This window comes from Anastrepha obliqua, chromosome 5 (genome assembly GCF_027943255.1).
Source record: "Anastrepha obliqua isolate idAnaObli1 chromosome 5, idAnaObli1_1.0, whole genome shotgun sequence".
NCBI classification, from domain to species: Eukaryota; Metazoa; Arthropoda; class Insecta; order Diptera; family Tephritidae; genus Anastrepha; species Anastrepha obliqua.
Genome location: NC_072896.1, coordinates 64,104,262 through 64,123,853, shown reverse-complemented (window position 1 = coordinate 64,123,853; position 19,592 = coordinate 64,104,262).

Below are 19,592 nucleotides of genomic sequence, written 5' to 3'. Positions count from 1 at the left end.
AAAAAGAAGTATTTTAAAAGTACATCTAACTACTGCATATAAATATATATCAAAACATAATTGAAGAATATATTGAATATATTTTGAGTTTAATTTTATAGTTGAGCCATACCAAGCAGCCGCCGCTGTATCCGAATGGGTTGGTGCTTGAAAAATCGCCGAACACACAAAATATTTGTCTTATTTATGCCTCTCACAAACAAACAAAACATGATATACTGCTAAAACCATGAACATATCTTTGAGACGAGTGTACCAACATCAAAAAAATACTCGAAAGTCAAATGTACGTAGCCCGCGAAAATTGAAGCCTTCACCTTATTTTTTGCACACACCTCGTATATTGGGTTGGGGAATAAGTTCGTAGCGCTTTTACCGAAGACTTTTATTTAAACAAAAAACAGTAATTTTATCAATAAACTATTCAATTATATATTCGCCGTTGCTATTTACAACCTCTTCCCACCTCTCGACCAAATTATTGATGCCGTTCCGCCAAAAGTCGCCTAGTCTGGTGTCAAATAAGTTGTTGAGCCAGTTTTTGACATCGAAGGTGCCGCCCTTCATATGGTTTGACAGGGAGCGGAAAAATGGTAATCGGTCGATGCAAGGTCCGGAGAATACGGCGGATGCTGTAGAACCTCCCATTCGAATTCTTTGAGTGCGTCTTTGACGATATGGGGCCTGGCGTTGTCGTGAAGGAATATGGCTCGGCCATGTCGATCAGATCTTTTCAGTGTAATAGCCTGATTCACGCGGTGTAGTTGGGCAATGTAGAGCTCCTTGTTGACCATGTCGAGCATTTCCCAGTGCACCATGTCCTCCCAGTCACATCAAACAAAGTTATGATCTTCTTTGAATGTAGATCCAGCTTGACTCTCGGCTTTGGCGTATCTCCTGGAGCCACCCACTTTCTTTCCTTCATATTGATGTATAGGCACCTTTTAACATCTCCCGTGACGGTTCGATACAAAACCCGTGTGTTGCTCTAAGCGAGATGCCGAGAAACAATTTGCAGGCGACTTTCTTTGCTTTTTTTTTCAAATTTTTCGGTAAATTCGATTGAATGAAAGCGATTGATAAACGTTTTATAATCGTTTTGGCGACCGTTCTCCTTCAAAAGTGATTTGTGACGTTCTACATTGATTTCAGAAACCGTCACGTTATCGAAATATCGTGCTGTAGGCTGGGTTAGAACACTTTCTCCATTCACGTCGCTAATGTACTGAACTGCTTCGGCAGCTTTTTGATATGGAGGAAGGGAAATGAATTGCAGGTGTCGAAAATGTTTATTTTTGCCTCCTGGGTATTCTATTTCTAATCCACAAAACTAATAAAAAATTAAATAACTCAAAAATACAGACAGGCAATGGCAAACCTCCGAGTGTATTTCTGCCATAAAAAAGCTCCTCATAAAAATATCTGCCGTTCGGAGTCGGCTTGAAACTGTAGGTCCCTCCATTTGTGGAACAACAGCAAGACGCACACCACAAATAGGAAGGAGCTCGGCCAAGCACCTAACAGAAGTGTACGCGCCGAATATTTTTTTTTTATGTCTCAAGGAGAAATGACGGAGACTTACTTATTTGTTGCACTTTCGATAACTCAGGTAGTTCATTCGGCCAACTTCGACGAAACACAGTCTTGCCAGTTAGTGGCAAGAAAGTTGTGATGCCTGCGCTACACAGGTCGTATGATGTCACAAAGATATTTGGGGAACTTCCACTCAAGCAACTCGTAAACAAACATCCAATTCCTTCAAGCACAGTAATTTAAAATACTACAATCCAGATTTTCATTTCTAAATAGAGCGGTTTGATCAATCTGTCCAATCCCATAAACATAGCCCAAAACATTATTAAATACCACTTCCACTTTAAGTAACAGTTCTGAGTTCAGTTCGCTATAGACGCTCATAGTAAGCTATCAGGGCAACAATAAGCTGCGTGGCCAATTTACGTTTTGTTTTTATTGGGTTAAGCGACGCAGAATTTTTTACATAAGCGACTCTTGAAGCAATTCTGAGAGATGGCGTTAGTGTCGTTTTGTCAGGTGATCGAATTGGCGCGTCAATTATCTAGAAAACTGATCCACCTCAGTATTTTGTATTTTTGAATTGTGTGACTTTTCTCGAAAACCATCGACATGTAAATAACAAATATAATAAAGAGCCAAGTACGTTTTCTTGGAGAACTGCTGCTTTAATTTTTTGAGGTATGAATATGAATCTTCTTTTTTTACTCTGAAGTAGCGGTCGGATAAATACGAGCATAGGATAATGAAGTACTGCTTGGGTAGTAGCGTATTTATTTTATTCAATAGCCCATAGTGGCATACTTTGTCAAACGCCTTGGAGATAGATAGGAATACGGCAAAGCAAGTTTTTCACCCTTCAAAAGCCATTTCAATTATTCGAACTATCCTATGTACGTGGTATTTAAATAGTTGAATGTCTCGTGTGGAATCCAAATGGGTGCGTCGGTGTAATTTTCATTCATTTTCAATTATATTTGTTTGGGGGGAAAAGAAATACATTATTTTCTCGATTGTTAGCTGCAGTAATCAATATCTCGTAAAGTATCAGTCAAACAATTTAAAGTTTATGCTCGCTGTCAAGGTGACATTTCACACTAAAAAATCGTTTGCTGTTTTTTATTTGTTCCATTCAGTTGTAAGTTACCGGGAAGTCAATGGAAGCAAGCAAAGAAAAAATTCGGTATATTTTACAATTTTTTTTTTTTGATGAAGGCGAAAAGGCAAGCAAGACCGTTAAAATTGTGTATGGTGTAATTTTGGTTTCGTGGATTCCGCTCAGGCATTTTTGATGTTAAAGAAAATATCGATAAAGTCACAGACAGCGATGTTGGGAGAATCCGGCGGAGCCGATATGACTTACAGCATCTTGCCGACATAATAGTCACAAAAGGGAAGGTTGCATGTGCAATCAAATCATTTTCACTTTTCAAATCTCTCCTTCAAATCTTTCCTAAAATATTAAAGGAATCTCTTGATATTATTCTACAATGGCTAATGGAAATTTTCGAAGCGTGTCTAAACCCAGGTTATATTCCAAATAGCTGGAAACTTGTTAGAGTCGTCTTTATACCAAAGGTAGGTAGAAGGGGGCATGATTCAGCTAAAGACTTAAGGCCAATTAGTCTTCTGTGTTTCCTTTTCAAAACTTTTGAATGACTTTTAGACATACACATTAGAAGCTCGCTGGAGGTCTCTGGTATATCAATTGCACAACAATCAATATATTGCTCAATTGCTTACCTCAAAAGCAAATCGACGGAGACAACGTCTCACGAGATAATCCGAACAATAGAGGGGTCTCTAGTAAACAAACAGTATACCATCAGCTTTTCTAGACATTGAAGGCGTATTTAAAAACGTTAGCACTGATGCTATCCAACGGGTGTTAATAGACTTAGGGGTAGAAAAATGTATCAGCAATTGGATCATCTCTTTGCTAGAAACCAGGATCATTAGTAATATCCACATAACTAAGAGAGTCCACAGGGATACACCACAGGGGGAGTATTATCTCCACTTCTCTGCTTATGTGTGGTTAGCCAAATCTAAATAAAATTTAATGGAGGGTGGGTAAAAGTGATTGTGTACGCTGATGATGTGGCCTGTAAACATATGCTAGGAAGAAGATGGGGTATTCAACCCAAGTATATATTATGATTATGTAAAGCGGTTATACAACCAAGTTTATCGGTTCGGCGGTTTGGTGGAAAGCTCTAGAGAGAGAATACAACATCAAATTACTTGGCAGAATACAAAGATCAGTCTGTGCAATAACAGTCGGTGCAATCATGCCCTAGGGAGGCTCTTAATGTGCTGACACACGTTATTCCATTAGATATTACATATCAAGAAGATGGCAACCATGAGTGCTTTAGGTTAAATGAAGCGGGGTCTATTACTGTGGCAAACTCAGTATACCTTGGAGAGGACTGATTATATAATACCATCCCGACGGTAGCATTCAACACTTTGCCACTCTCATTCCGTCGCAGGAGGAGTAAGGGATTCTAACTTAACAACTTCAGCACTACAGTCCATACAGATGGCTCCGAAATGTAATGTGGTGTTGGAGAATCTGCACGTCTTCCTAATGCTTGCAGTGTCTTTCAGGCGGAAGTACTGGCAATTGGGGAAGCTTGTAGGTTACTAATCGCAGATATCTCTTTTAAGGGCAATATCGCTATTCTTTCGGATACCCAAACTGCAATCCAGGCATTGAGTTCGGCTACAATGGTGGAACAAAGGAGGATTAGCCTCACCACCTTGAGTTAAAACCATAAAGTTACTTTAATCTATGTCCCGGGGCAACGGAACATTGAAGATAACGAAAAAGCAGATGAACTGGCAAGAATAGCGCTCTTGCAGAATCGGTGTTCACACCATTAGGTGCAGTCAAGAATATAATTTCCCTAAAATACCTTCGAATCGCGAATTGTAGATGGAGAGACCAGACTACATGCAAAATTAACCAAACGTTGTGGCCCACCAACAATCTTAAGCAATCGTCAATATTGATAAACATGAAACGACGGGACACCTGGAGACTAACGGCAGTCATAACTGGCTTTTGGTCTGTCGGAGAACAAGCAGCCAAAATGGGCATCCCTCACAACACATACTGTCACAGTTGTAAGCAACCGGAGAAAAAGGACACATTCTACCATTTCCTCTATGAATGCCCTGCCCTATCTCCACTTAAACCAACCAACCAATGGCGGCCACGCTTCTATTAAACAAACTGTATGTTGAAATTTTTGGCGTAAAGCTTGTCAGATTTGCATCTGCCCCACGAAAAATGTTTGCATCTAAATCACTCTAAAGCTCGACTGCTGATGCAAGTTGACTCATCAAATTAGTGCTTAAAGGGAAATATTTGAAAATATTATATTTGAATGTTGCTCTTGCATTTAAACCTCTTTGTTTTTTTTTCTTTTGCTTGCCTACTTTGCATTTTCAAACTTCAAATTGAAATCCAATTTCAATCTCTCCAGCCGATTGGCGGCAATGTAATCGTTCGGGCTGGCATTGCCGTTTTACGTGCCATCCGGCCAACGCATTCAGATGTAATTTATGTGCGCTTGTATGTGTATGTAGAAGTGCTTGTGCCGAAATGGAATTTTTTGATTTTTCGCAAATATCAAATGACATTACGTTCGGAATTCAATTTATTGAATCATTCCATATGCGGCGTTCTGGCCATTTTGCTGATTCGCTTAGTTGCTAGGGTCAGGTATGTAGATGCATACATTCATAATACATACATGCATATGTATGTATATCGTAGCTATTGCCATTGCGTGTAGCAAAAGAGAATAGCAGCTGATACATCATCTGGCAAATAAAGTTGTATCCAAGGATTATACAAAAATGTCGCAACCAGTTTAACAAAGCCACTTTGACTTTCCAGAGAAATCGAATTATCCCAAAGAAAATAAAATAAAAACACAATACAGTAGGTTCTGTTTTTATGCGGTAGATACATACGTTCCGCAAGAAACAACATAAAAAAACAGCATAAAAAAGCTACTAGTTCTATAGTAAAACTATAGATACGTTTCAAAAGTGCTAAAACCGCATAAATCTGAAATAATGTAATAAAATCGCATAAAAAAGGGCACTAGTCCCATATTATAACTATAGATACGTTCCATAGACCGCATGAATCTGAAATAATTAAATAAAATCGCATAAACAAAATATTGTATTTTTGAAAATTATATCTTTATTTAAGAAACGTCAGAATCGAAAAATAAATTTAAGTCAGAAATAGAATCAGACAATACCCACATGTTGCGCGCTCGTTTAGGATTTGGCGTAAAATCACTTTCGTCACTTGAGGAAATGTACACGTCTGATCTAGATAGTTATGCAGGCGGTTCCATACTTGTAGTGCTAGCATTTCTGATGTAATCTGTGGTGAGTTTTTGCTTAGCTGGTTTAGAATCTTGTTTACATGTACAATTCCCGATAGGTCGACATGCATTTTGTAATTTAAAAATAAAACCGCACTATTTCAAAACCGCATAAAAAAAGCCGCATAAAAACAGAACCTACTGTATTTAAATTTAGATATACAATATATACATATATTTGTATGTATATGTAGGTTTGACGGATATTTTCTTTACCGATGGGTCCAAGAATGAAATAGGGTCTGGAGCCGGATGGTACTTAAACGATAGTAATAAGTATCACTACGCAATGGGGAAAATGGCAGCTGTTTTCCAAACAGAAGTTTTTGCCATCCTGAAAGTAGCCGACTGGATAATCGAGAGGAGATGGAGCGGGAAACAGATTGAAGTTTTCAGTGACAGGCAAGCTGCACTGAAGGCCCTGGAGAACGCGAAACAAACCTCAAAGATTTTTTAAGAATGTAAGAAGAAGCTTAATTCTGTCGCAGAGACAAAACAAGCTTGTACTTATATGGGTTCCGGGACACTCCGGTGTTCAAGGAAACGAAATTGCCGACGAATTGGCCAACCGTGGATCAGCGGTACCCCCACAGGGGCCATAGCCAATAATCGGAATCAGTTCCACACTGCAAAGTGTTTTGTGACAAGTCCGAACAGAAAACTGTCAAATTTTCTACTAAAACTTAGAAGGAAAGAAATTCGGTTGATGGTCGGCATCATTACAGGACACAACCCATGGGGTCAGCATATGACCACCATTGGAGGAGGCGGATAGCACTGAGCACTTTCTCTGTGAGTGTCCTGCCTTTGCTAGAGCACGGCTAGGAGTATTGGGTTCCGATGTCATGAGAATGAGTAATATTCGGTCTCTAAAACTGGAGGATAATTACAGATTTGTCAAAGAATCTGGAAAATTCTCACAGGACTAACTATCTCTATCTCTGTCTCTATTCTTTCCTATCTCTTTCTCTGATACTTTTCTCCTTCCTTCCTTGACTATCTACCCCCTTTCCAGAGCTTTAAACACTATGGGCTTTTTAGCCTGAGTGTTTAAAGAGCCACCAAATCTCCTGGTGCTCCTTGGCTCAACTTTTTCAAATTCAAATTCAAATTCATGAGTAAGCAGATTTTCCAAAATATATTTTCTACTCCATCGTTGGCATGAAGTTTAAAATAAAAATTTAATTTTATTGTGCATATTTAAATTAAAATTAGTAAATTTTATTATTGAATTTGACATTGAAAATTTCTGAATTTATTTTATTGCATATGTCAACCATTGCAGCCGATTGCTTTGTGCGTGACTACTTACCACCAAACAGAATTTCGAAAAAAGGTCCCGAAAACCATTGATCGAGAAACATGCCGCAAGTTCTTAAGATTTGGTGAAATTTCAGCTGGACTAACTCGCCTCTCAGGCTGAGAGAGGCTGCAGATGGACAAAACTGATGTTACCTGTTATGTCCGATCGACTGTCGCAAACCCTTCTGTCATTAAGCAGAGGGGAGTGCAGACGGCTGGTTGGACTGATGACGGGCCACTTTCTGTGGGCGAAGCACATGGAAAGGTTGGGCATCTCAGACAGTGTACTCTGCCCAGCTTGTGAAGAGGAGGATGAGACGGCGGACCACTTCCTGTGTGTCTGCCCCGCCTTCGCCCGAATCAGGTTTGAGGTCTTTGGCACTGATGTGTTAAGAAGCGACCATCTTGGCTCCTTGACACCACAAGATCTTCTCAGATTTCTTCGGAGATCGGGTAGATTTAAAGAAAATTAAAAGGGAATCCAAGTGTAGTACAATGGACTCAATTAATGTCTGAGTGCTGCACTTGCTAGTTGTCCCGACAAAAAAAAAAAAAAAAAAAAAAAAAAAAAAAAAAAAAAAAAAAAACTCGCCTATGTCGATAAAAACTTAATAGGTAGACATTCCGCAATTTTCCTTTTAAACAACAAATGATTCAGGAATGTAAATTTAAAACAGCTGCGCTTAAAGCATGTTTTTTTTTATAAAGGGTTTTTCAATAAGGGCGGGTAGATGTTGAAATGGAATAAAATGGCGTTTGCTGTGTGGCACGTAGCACCGTACTGCTGCAACCACATGTCGTCTAGGTCCATATGGTTCAATATGGGCCATAAGAAATTGGAAGGGCCACCACGTCTACCGAAAAATGGACGCAATGCGCGCAATGTTTGCGTTAATGAACACTCATTTTGATAATAAAGCTTTATCATTTGAACGTGCTGTTCAATCGTGTAACTTGTCATGAAGATTTGGCATAAACAACTGAATAATAAACAAAAGATTTGACAGATGTCACCAAAACAAAATGGCTGCCACACGGTGCCAAAATCGACCCGCGCCAATTGAAAAACTCTTTATATTCGGGTCAAAAAAGCCGTTTAGTTACTTAGCCTAGATTGGAAACTGGTCTTGAACATTTTCTTGTGGGATCAAAACATTTTAAGTTTTTATACTGAGACTGAGCCGCCACCTCAGACAGCCCACCTATTAGTACTTGTTAAATACTTCTGGTGGCATCTGAACTATGCAATTGAATTTCGGGCACATAGGCTGGCATAAAATACCAAGAATAAATAAAATAATAAATAAATAAACTTAAGAAATCTTATCAATTTAAATTTCGCAACCAAAACTCATTGCTTGGAGAATAGTAGTCAACAAAAAAATTATAAACAATTTGGCGAATTTATCTGATTCTATATCCAAACTGCTGCTTGCTATTTATGCTATGCGAGCGATTTGCTGCCTGTAAATCTTTTAATTAAAGAAAATGAAGATATCTCAAAGGAAGTTACTGTGTATGTTACTTTTAGTGCAGGAGTGATTGGTATTAAAAATGTGTATACAGCGGTAGTTTGTAAAAAACACAAACATTTGATTTTATTTCAGCTAATGAATACCAAATATGGTGCAAAAGGCTACCTCCAAGAAGGGAAAGATGTTTTAACCACCCCAACTTGAGCAGCTTTCAAAATGATTTACCATACTAAAAAATACAAACTCCACTACAATTAACTAAGTCTTGTTTCAAAAGTACATTGTAATCAAAAACAATCTATAAGAAAGTAAAGATGTGCTAAAATCGGTGCATACCAAACTTTATATACCTGTACACATTTTAGTGAAATTCAATTTGGGCTGGCTGACATACAGTTGCGGACAAAACTCTCCGTACGACCCCTTTTTTCTTAATTTCTCCCGATCTAAAGTATTTGAAAGAAATGTAATGATGCAGTTGTGTTTTAAGTCTAATTATTTAGCAAATGTAAAAAAAAAAATTATTTTCTGTATTTACTTACTACTTAAAAGTTAAAAAATTTGCACTGGCAAAAGTGTTCATACGTTATATTAAGACACTTATTTTGCTCTTCTTTTCTGCGAATACTTAGCTCGTAAAGTACCGTTTGTTTTATTTTGTGGTTCTATTTTGCATTCTTCTTAAAATTTATGGCATTCTGTCTTTTGAAAAAGTATACGAATGGAATAATGTCGCTCCGCAAAGAAATCTCTACTGATTTGAGAAAATTAGTTCTTGAGTACAGAAGTAATAAGAAATGCTTTGGTGAAATAGCTGATTTATTGCATTTAAGCAAATCTACGATACAAACTATTTGTAAAAACTTTGAAACATCCAATTCTATGGAGAATAAGGCGCGTAGTGGCCGGCCCAAGAAGCTCAATAGGAGAGATGTGTCCTTTATTCGCAAAGCAGTGAATCAGAATCCGAAAATACATGCTACTGATTTGGCCCAGAAGGCAGCCGAGAGGCATCAAATTGTTGTCCACAATATTGTACAATAAGCACGGCCCTTAATAATAAAGGTTACAACTGCAGAACTCCTCGCAAGCAGCCCCTTATAAGCGTGATAAACCGAAAGCTTCGACTGGAGTTTGCAAAAAATCACCTTAATAACGGAATAGAATTTTGGAAACTACTTTTATTTACTTATGAGCCCAAATACAACATATTTGGATAGGACAGCAAAGCCAAAGTTTGGAGAAAACCAAACACTGCCATGGATCCTAGGAATCTGATTCCTTCTGTAAACCATGGTGGGGGCAGTGTCATGGTTTGGGGAGCAGTTGCAGCCACAGGAGTGGGAAACCTCGTTTTCATTGAAGGAAATATGGATCGCTTCCAATACAAGACCATTTTGGAACAAAACATGATGCTATCCGTGGACAAACTAGGCCTAGGCTCGAGCTGGATCTTCCAGCAAGATAATGACCCGAAGCATACTGTGCAAATCGTCAAGGACTGCTGCTGTATTAAGCTCCACGGCAACTATATTCACCTCCACAAAGCGCGGACTTAAACATTATTGAGCATTTTTGGGAAATTTTGGAGCGAAAAATTCGGAAGCACTCTTACTAGTGCTCCAATCGTCAAAGGGAAGCTGCTGGAGGAATGGCAGAATATCTCGGTGGAGGAGCTTGAAAACTTAGCAGCTTCAATGCCCGTACGTTTGCAAGCAGTCATCGATGCTGGTGGTGGCCCAACAAAATATTAATTTCCACAAATTTAATCAGTTTTCCTAGATAATTCTTATTTTCTAAGTTCGAATGTACACTTTTGTCAGCGCCTTTTTTGGTTTCTCGTGAATAACTTTTACAGTAAATAGTGAAAATAAATTTGTTTTTACATTTGTTATATAATTAGACTTAAAACAAAACTGCATCATTACATTTCTTTTAAATTCTTTAGATCATGAGAAATTAAGAAAAAGACAAAGGCAATGAGACTCACAACTTGCAACATTCGACGGACGGAGGGAAATTTAGTTTTAACATATAAAAAGTGGGTAGATCAATAATATTTATGTCGTTAAAATAAAATGGGAAGCAATACGTTTTATCGAGGTACAAAAATTTACAAGGTACAAATGTGTGTGGCACCACACATAAACATTTTATTGTATTTCCTTTTTTGAGTTTATCTGCTAATGATTTCATTTATTTTAATAAACATGCTAATTTGTTTTTTTTTTTTTTTGGAAAAATACCATCACATTCAAAGTGGGAGTGATTATTTTTCGAGTTATCGTTCACCCCTACAAACGGACGGAGAGGTATGGTTAAATCGACTTCCCTCATCACTATGCTCCGAGTGATAGGTATATATATCTATCTCGATTTCTTTACGCTGTTAAATACAACCGTTATATGAACAAAATTATAAGTAATACTCACTGGACGGTTACAAAAATATTCTGTTACTTGCTTTTTATGATGCATAACCTTGAACGGTGAAAACGTCCGTTGAGGCGGCCCTTGGAATATTCGAGAGATAAATTCTACGAAATATTTATGAACCTTTCGGCATTGGCAATGTCAATAGTCGTAGGCAATGAAATGAGCTGCATGAGTTTTACTGCGAATAAGTATGCAGAGGAAGAGAGAGATCACATTTGAATTGGAAATATCAAGTGGAGAAAGACTTGCTTTAACTCCACCCAACAAGGAAAATTAGAAGAACACTCTGTCGCGAGAATAATACTTCATTCTAACTTACAGGTGCAACAACTTCAAAGGGTCCAATAACGTAAAGCTGCTTCTATGCCTGGCAGCATGGACTCGTACCGTCCATGTCGAAATACTTGATACCGGCACTTGATACTCGCGGAGTCGGGATCGGATTCAGTTTACAGGACATTTTAAAACATTTATTTTATTTTCACCTCAGAAATGAATGCCTCAGATCCTAAACTGAATATTTAAAACTGTTAATTCGCAAATTATCAGTTAAATTGAAATCAGTTTTATTTTTACTTTTTATACTTTTTTCACTTGTCTTTTATTCTGTCTACCTTTTTATCACCTTCTCATTATCGCGGGCTATGTCCTTCCATTCTCTGTCAAGTGGCAAAGCATTTTATATACTCTACCAACCGCAAAACCGCACCAACTAGTAGCAAAATAAATACAAAATACAAAACTTTTAATACTTTTTTGTTTGAGTGCTTGTTAAGTTGTAGTTTGCAAATGTACTGTACGGTGACAACAACATAAAATCTTTTCAAACCAACACAGGCACACAAAGCAGACACTTCCATACGCACATATATAGTCGCATTTACTTTTTGTTTTGTTTAGAATGCAACCGCTATGAAAGTGTAAACCATTAATAAGCACTGGGGCACTATGGCAATGTGGCAGTGTGGCAATGTATTTGGATTTGTATTTGTGCACTGTGACGGAAAGTTATAAAACCAGTAAAAATATTATTTTTTGTGCCATACCACTTGACGGCAATACCAACTGTGACAAATTGAAGTGTGTATGTGTTTTTTCTTGCACTCTTAACTGTAAAAAACCCTACGTATTAACTATGCATACATACATACGTGCACACATACATAAATGCAAAGTTTCACCTTAAAAATGTCGCTCATACGTCACGGTGCATCTACGCATTCATCTGCATTTGCTTACTCTAACAGTAACTGTGCCGTGATTAAATATGATATGTATGAGCGATTGCGAACAAAAAATGTATGAAAATTACTTTCGCATACTAAATTCTTTTAATTAACTTCCAACACGGATTGGAGTGCCGTGAATGACGAAAAATCGGGCAACTTTGATTCAGGTGCTTATAGTACATGAAAATCCGTGTGCATTACGGGTTTGATGTGGATATGTAAAGCAAATTTCTGTTGTATGTTTTAGTTTAGAGTTTAGAAGCGAAACCAAAATATTTAACAACTTTATTGAGTAAATAATTTTCACATGACCAGTGGGCTGCAACTAGCAACTTGCTATGTACAAAACTGAGACGAATGTGCCAATTGATAACATATTTTACATCTTAATTTTAACAAAGATTATTGAAGTTGGAGTGGGAGTTAGTTTAACCATTGATGAGGTTAATATAAACCTGCTGTATAACATGCCCACTGTGCGCATGAGACATCAAATAGTAAAAAGGTTTCTAATAGGAATCGCCCATCCACAGGCAATGAACGCCCTCTGATTGTATTTCTGCCCTGAGAAAAGCACAAATTGGAATAGGAGCTCAGTCAAACATATACGAGTATACAAACATATATATATATATAGGGCGGGTCGATTTAAAAATCGCTCATTGCTCTGTGAAAATCGTATTCTAGGGATCAAAATAAGAAACTTTGCCGAAGGAACCATACCTCTAAAACGAATTCTGATGTCCCCCAATTTGAGTCGAACGAAAAATCCCACTTTGACCCATTTAGAGTGCTCCAATCGAGTCCAAACGTATGACCGACCCCCACTAACTTTGGACAGCAGATCCACCCATGCCAGCGGCACACCCCCTGGAACTCCCCTGGGGGTCGCCCCATACAATCATTTCAAAATATCACCATTTTTGGCCTTTACATGAGAAAAGAAACTAAAAAGTTCGACCCAAATTGGGGGACATCAGAATTCGTTTTAGAGGTATGGTTCCTTCGGCAAAGTTTCTTATTTTGATCCCTAGAATATGATTTTCACAGAGCAATGGGCGATTTTTTTGCCTCCCACAAATCGACCCGGCATAATATGCATATATATATATATAATAGGGCAGGTTTGGAGTCTATACAAAATTATAAAAAGAACAGTCCAATATGCATAAATCTAATCCAATTTAAAGGCACCCCAATTGTAAAATGACCATCTTTAATTAATACGAAGTTAATATGGGTATAAGTGTTTAATTAAGTTGTTGGTTTTAATACAAACTTGCAACTGGGCTTTTTTAAAATAAAAAATTTATTGTTAATACATATTTTATATTTCTGGAAACACAACATGGCGATACAAAGCGAATCAAATACAGTTTTTTAATATTGCATGAGGAAATTTTTTTATATCTAAATTAATTGAAAACTTAATGAGAGCGCAGAAAACACGCTAACAAATAAAGTGCACCGAATATGCCCTAACTCTTAGCTGATGTCAATAAGTATTGGAAAACCTTCATTCAACTTTATACAATAACCAGCAAAATATCATCTGCTTGCGCGCCGATACTGTTTTGTAAGAAAGTTTCTACGGGTACTAATAAGCCACAAAAATAAATTTTTCGAACAAATCAAATGATACATTTTTTTCTTACAGGGTGGACCGTATTCCATTCCTTAAGGACCAACTATGTATAATAAAAATAAATTTTTATAACTTTTGATTACTCTCTTGGGGTAAAAAATCAAAACAATACGTTTTTGTAATTAAGTTAAGCCATTTTTTAATATTATTAATATATTATTTGCAAATTGTGATTAATATATTATATTAATAATAAATAAACAATAAAATGTTAGGATAAAAAGAGTAAAAGAAAGTCTTTAGATTTAAACCCACCATTTAATGCACCAAAACTAAAGGGGGATTTTTTAAGAGCTGTAAGAAAGTTTTTCAAAAAAACACACGTAAAAATAAAAAAAATTCATGAAATTTTTATTTAAATCGATAGTACAGTCCATATAATTTAATGTTTGAAGATTATTTCATGCGACTGCGCTTCAAATGGTCCATCCGCTTAGTCCAATTTTGGCATACTCTTTCCAATGTTTCGGCCGGTATCTCACATATAAATGCTTTAATGTTGTTCCAATGCCTTAATTGAAGCAGGCTTGTCTGAATAGACATGAGCTGTAACATAGCTCCTCAAAAAATAGTCTAAAGGCGTTATATCGCACGATCTGGGTGGTCAATTGACAGGTCCCGAACGTGAAATAAAATGTTCACCGAACTCGCCTCTCAACAAGTCCATTGTTACGCGTGCTGTGTGGCATGTGGCACCGTCTTGCTGAAACTACATGTCATGCAAGTCAGGCTCTTGCATTTTTGGCAAAAGAAAGTTGGATATCATTTCACGGTAGCGCTCACCATTCACAGTTACGTTACGATTCGCAGCAACTTTGAAAAACTACGGTCCAATGATACCTCCAGCCCATAAACCGCACCTAACTGTGACCTTTTCTGGATACATTGGTCGCTCTTGCAATTCTTCTGGCTAATCTTCACTCCAAAATCGACAATTCTGCTTATTTACGTACCCATTGATCCAAAAATGAGCTTCGTCGCTGAACACAATTTTTCGATAAAAAGTGGATCTTCGGCCAACTTTCCAAGAGCCCATTCACCAAAAATTCTGCTTTGCGGTAGGTCGTTCGGCTTCAATTCTTGCACCAGCTGTATTTTGAAAGGCTTCACACCTAAATCCTTTCGAAAAATTTTCCACGTTTTTGCAATTGCTGCGAACGGCGACGAATCGATATATTTTTTTTTTTTTTTTTTTTATATCTCCCCTTTATTTATTACAGTCTGTTATATATTAACAATATGTAATTTTTGTACAATTAGGGTCTATTATGTTCTTTTACCAATGTAAGAAGAATCTGTTATTATTATTATTGTTTTTTGTGATTACACTGTAAATCTTATAGTTAGATCAGTCGGTGTGAGTCGCTTTAATCTTCGTTTGATATTTTCTGCCGGTGCTATTTTACGCATTTCTTCGTTTTGGTGGACTAACAGTCGCTGTATATGCTTAGTGCTACATTTGGCGATTGTTTCTTGGATAGTGTCTATGTTTAAGTCACGATGTATGGCTTCATTGGAAATAAACCAACCAGCATTTGTTATATTTCGTAATATTTTGGATTGTGTTCGCTGTATGAGCTGGATATTTGTGTTTTTAGCCGTTCCCCATATTTCTATTCCGTATTTCCAGATAGGAGTAATAATTGTTTTGTATATAGTCACTTTATTATACAGTGATAGTTTTGATGCTCGTCCGATTAGCCAACTTAATTGCCGGTACTTATTCTTGATTTGATTTCGTTTGTTAATGATATGCTGCTTCCATGTTAGTTTTTCGTCAATAGTTATTCCAAGATATTTTGCTGCTGGGCAGATTTTTATTTTGTTGTTTTTTAAGGTTAGATTATATTTTGACGTCTTTTTGTTTGTATATATAACTTGTATAGTTTTGTCTTTATTAACTTCTATACCCCATTCGTCAAACCAATTTACTGTATTGTTTATTAATTTTTGAAGTGTAAAGGTCGCCAGTTTTTCGTCATTGTTTGATGCCATTAATACAGTATCATCCGCGAACGTTGCTATCATTGTATTATCTGTTGTCGGAGTTGGCACATCTGCGGTGTATATTAGATATAAGAGAGGACCTAATACACTGCCTTGCGGTACTCCAGCTGTCATTGGTAGAATATCGGAATATTCGTCTTCATATCTTATATAAAATTTTCGATCAGTTATGTAGCTCTTCAAAAGTTCAAAGTAGTTTTGTGGAAAGATTCGTTTGAGCTTATGCAAAAGTCCTTTATGCCAAACTTTATCAAAGGCTTTTGCAATGTCTAGGTATACAGCTACACAATATTTTTTGTCATTCATATCGTTAAGTATTTTGATAGGAACCCTGTGGATTTGTTGGACTGTTGAGTGTTGCCGTCTAAATCCGAATTGATGGCTTGGTATCACTTTTTTTGCTGTCAAAATTGGTTCTAGTCGGTCGAACAATATTTTTTCAAACACTTTTGAAAGAGTTGGCAATAGGCTGATGGGTCGATATGAAGCAGTTTTGGTGGCATCTTTTCCTGGTTTGGGTATGGCGGTAATTTGAGCAATTTTCCATAGTCGTGAGAAGTATTTAGTCTCTAACATGCAATTGAATATATTTCTTATGAATTGCAATGCTATTTCAGATAACTCTTTTAAAATTTTTCCATTTATTAAATCATATCCTGGAGCTTTTTTATCGCTTAGCTGTCTTATTTGATTTTTAATTTCGCTTATGGTGGTCGGGAATCGATATTTGATGGCCATCATTAATACTGACCGATACAGCTGCGATATTTTTGTTCAGTTCACACTCTACGTAAGCGTGTTGGTGGTTTAATGTCCAATAATGTAAATTTGGTTCTAAATTTAGTCACAATAGCTCGAGTAGCGGCTTCAGTGGGTCGTTTAAACTGACCATAAAATGGAAGTAGCGCGCGATAAACTTTCTTAACAGAACAGGCATTTTTATAATAAAATTCAATGATTTGCAAGCATTGTTCGTTTGTAAGACGATTCATTTTTAAATTATAGACCAAACTGAAGATGTTTGACAGTGAAACAAAACACGAAACTTGCGTCAGCTGTTTAAACCAACTGTTTAAAAAGATAATAGCTAAAAAATCGCCCGTTAGAAAACCAAATAAGTGATGATAAGTTTGGGCTTCAAATATACGAAACCTCGCAGCGTTATTCGATTGCTGTGGTTCAATCAAATAGTTTTTTAATAATTGCTACGGATTTTATGTACAAGTTAAAGCGTCTTATTCAAAATCTGCTCAGAAGTGTACGGCAAGTCTGCCCATAACATCTATAATACAAACATTTGTAGTTAAGGGTGTTTCAAATTAGTTTAAAAATGGTAAACAAAAATAACAAGTGTGGCATTAAAAAGATGAAGCGGCTGCAGCGTAGCAAATTGTTTACATTTGTGCTGATATTGCCAATATTTGCAAGCTGAGCATTTAAAAAAAATATTTCATGCAACTCTCTGGTGCTTCTATTCTCTGGGAACACATTTCAACATACCCCGATAGATTTTGTTATGACTCACTCCTTTCACGTTTCCTCCCAGTCTCTTACCTTATATAGAGCATTACAGTTTGCATTCTTTCGACCGGCCCCTATTAACATTGAATTATTAACCCCATTACATGGAACGCATAGTTTTTCGTCATGCGTTTCACCCTTACTCTTTTATTGTTTGCGCACTCATTTGATTTTTCCAGTTTACGTGCCATCATCAACTTTGTGCCGCGGCACGGTGAATTGCAGAATAATCACACCAAGTGGTGATAAAATTTACATAATTACATTCCACAAGCAAATTGAAAGCCAGAGCTCCATCTCCATCTACCGCAGATACACCCATGAAATTCAAGAAAAAAGATAAAACCAGAGGTACATGCAAAAAGGAAAAAGAAATTTGAAAATATGAAAAGCAAACGAAAAAATTTGGAGTTCGTTGGAAAAAATTGTTCGTACTGCTGGTGGAAAGAAAATAATAAAAAAACATTTCACGAAATTTGTTCTCAATTAACGAGAATGCGAATGGGAATTTCTACTTTGGAGGCATAAAATATTCCACTTTACGACACATCTCAATATTCATAGTCCGAGTATGGCTCATGGTGAATGTAATGAAATATTAGTACTTGCTATGCGATCCTGCCCCATACATACATATATTCATACATATGTACATGGTTCAACGTAACCGATGCATTCATAGTCGGAACTCTATTTTTGAGCGAAAATTGGATTAATACGTACTTAATTAAATACTTTGTTGAAGATTTACATTTACATAAGTGCACAGCAGTAGAGTAATTGAAGAAGTAGGTTCACGAATGACAATGCCTCTAACAGCAAACATAATTTGTGTTGCATGTAAGCAGCACTAGTGGACTGAATTAAAGCTAAAATCCCTGCACTCTACTAATGAAATATTTGGTCGACGACTTGCAAAACGAATAGCGCTATGTTCATAACTCTGCATAGTTGTTCACATATTAATGCGGATAGCGTGCTTGTTTTGCTGATTCCAATTAAGAAAATTAAATGAAATAAATTATATATTTAGTAGCTTCATAGTTGAGAGCAAGCAGAAAATATGTACCATATATGAGCCATATGCTGCAATTCGTTTTCGGATGAAAACCTACTGGCATCTGCTGAATTTCCCTGTGGCATGTGTCTGAAATGGAAACCACCATTTTGAAATCATTGAAGACAGTGTAGTCCTATAAAGTGCAATATGCGAATCCTTTCCCATGAATCGTACTTCCGCAATAAATCTCAATGAGACAGCTTACACAGGTTCTGGTATATCGGAAGGATGGAAGTGGTATCTTAGAAGACGTCGCTCAACTTTGTTGTGCTATATTAAATAAGCAGAAAAACTAAAAACCTTAATTTTAACACAAATCTTCAATTCAAAATTAAATAAAAAGTTGTGTTGGTCGCAATCAGCTGTTTCGAATCTAACTTCGAACCTCATTGAACCAATAAATGAAGCTTAATATTGCAACTGCTTAAGCTTCACGGCTGCAAAATAACGTTATATGGAATAATATTTTGATGCATTTTTATTTTCAAGTAAAGTACAGCCTTCACTTGAATTATCAGAAAAGATAGGGTGGCTTTCATAAGTTTGCCATCAATTTACTGAGTAGGAATGCCATCTTAGCTGCACGAGCTGCTGTTTTTTCTAGTTTTCTAGGAAAATTCCATCTCTTAGAGAGACGTTGTATATGTCTAGTAAGACTTATCGTCAAATTTTTGCGATCTTCATTAGGAATTCTGCGGGTCCTCCATCCAGTCCAGGTGTGTTGTTGTGAGTTTGCTCGCGGCTAACTGGAGTTTCTCTCTTCTCTCTTTTGTCACATTCATTTGGCACTCAGTTCTTTCCCTGATTTCATGACTGGGAACCACATTCTTATACTCAATTCTGCAGCAGTCCCTGTTCACATCTGCCCGGAGCTCCTTTCCCTTTTTTTATTATTTTTGCAATAGCGGCCCTTAGCTGCCTTTTCTCACTTGTATATGTCTCTCCATTCACAGTGGTGCTCCTGTAACA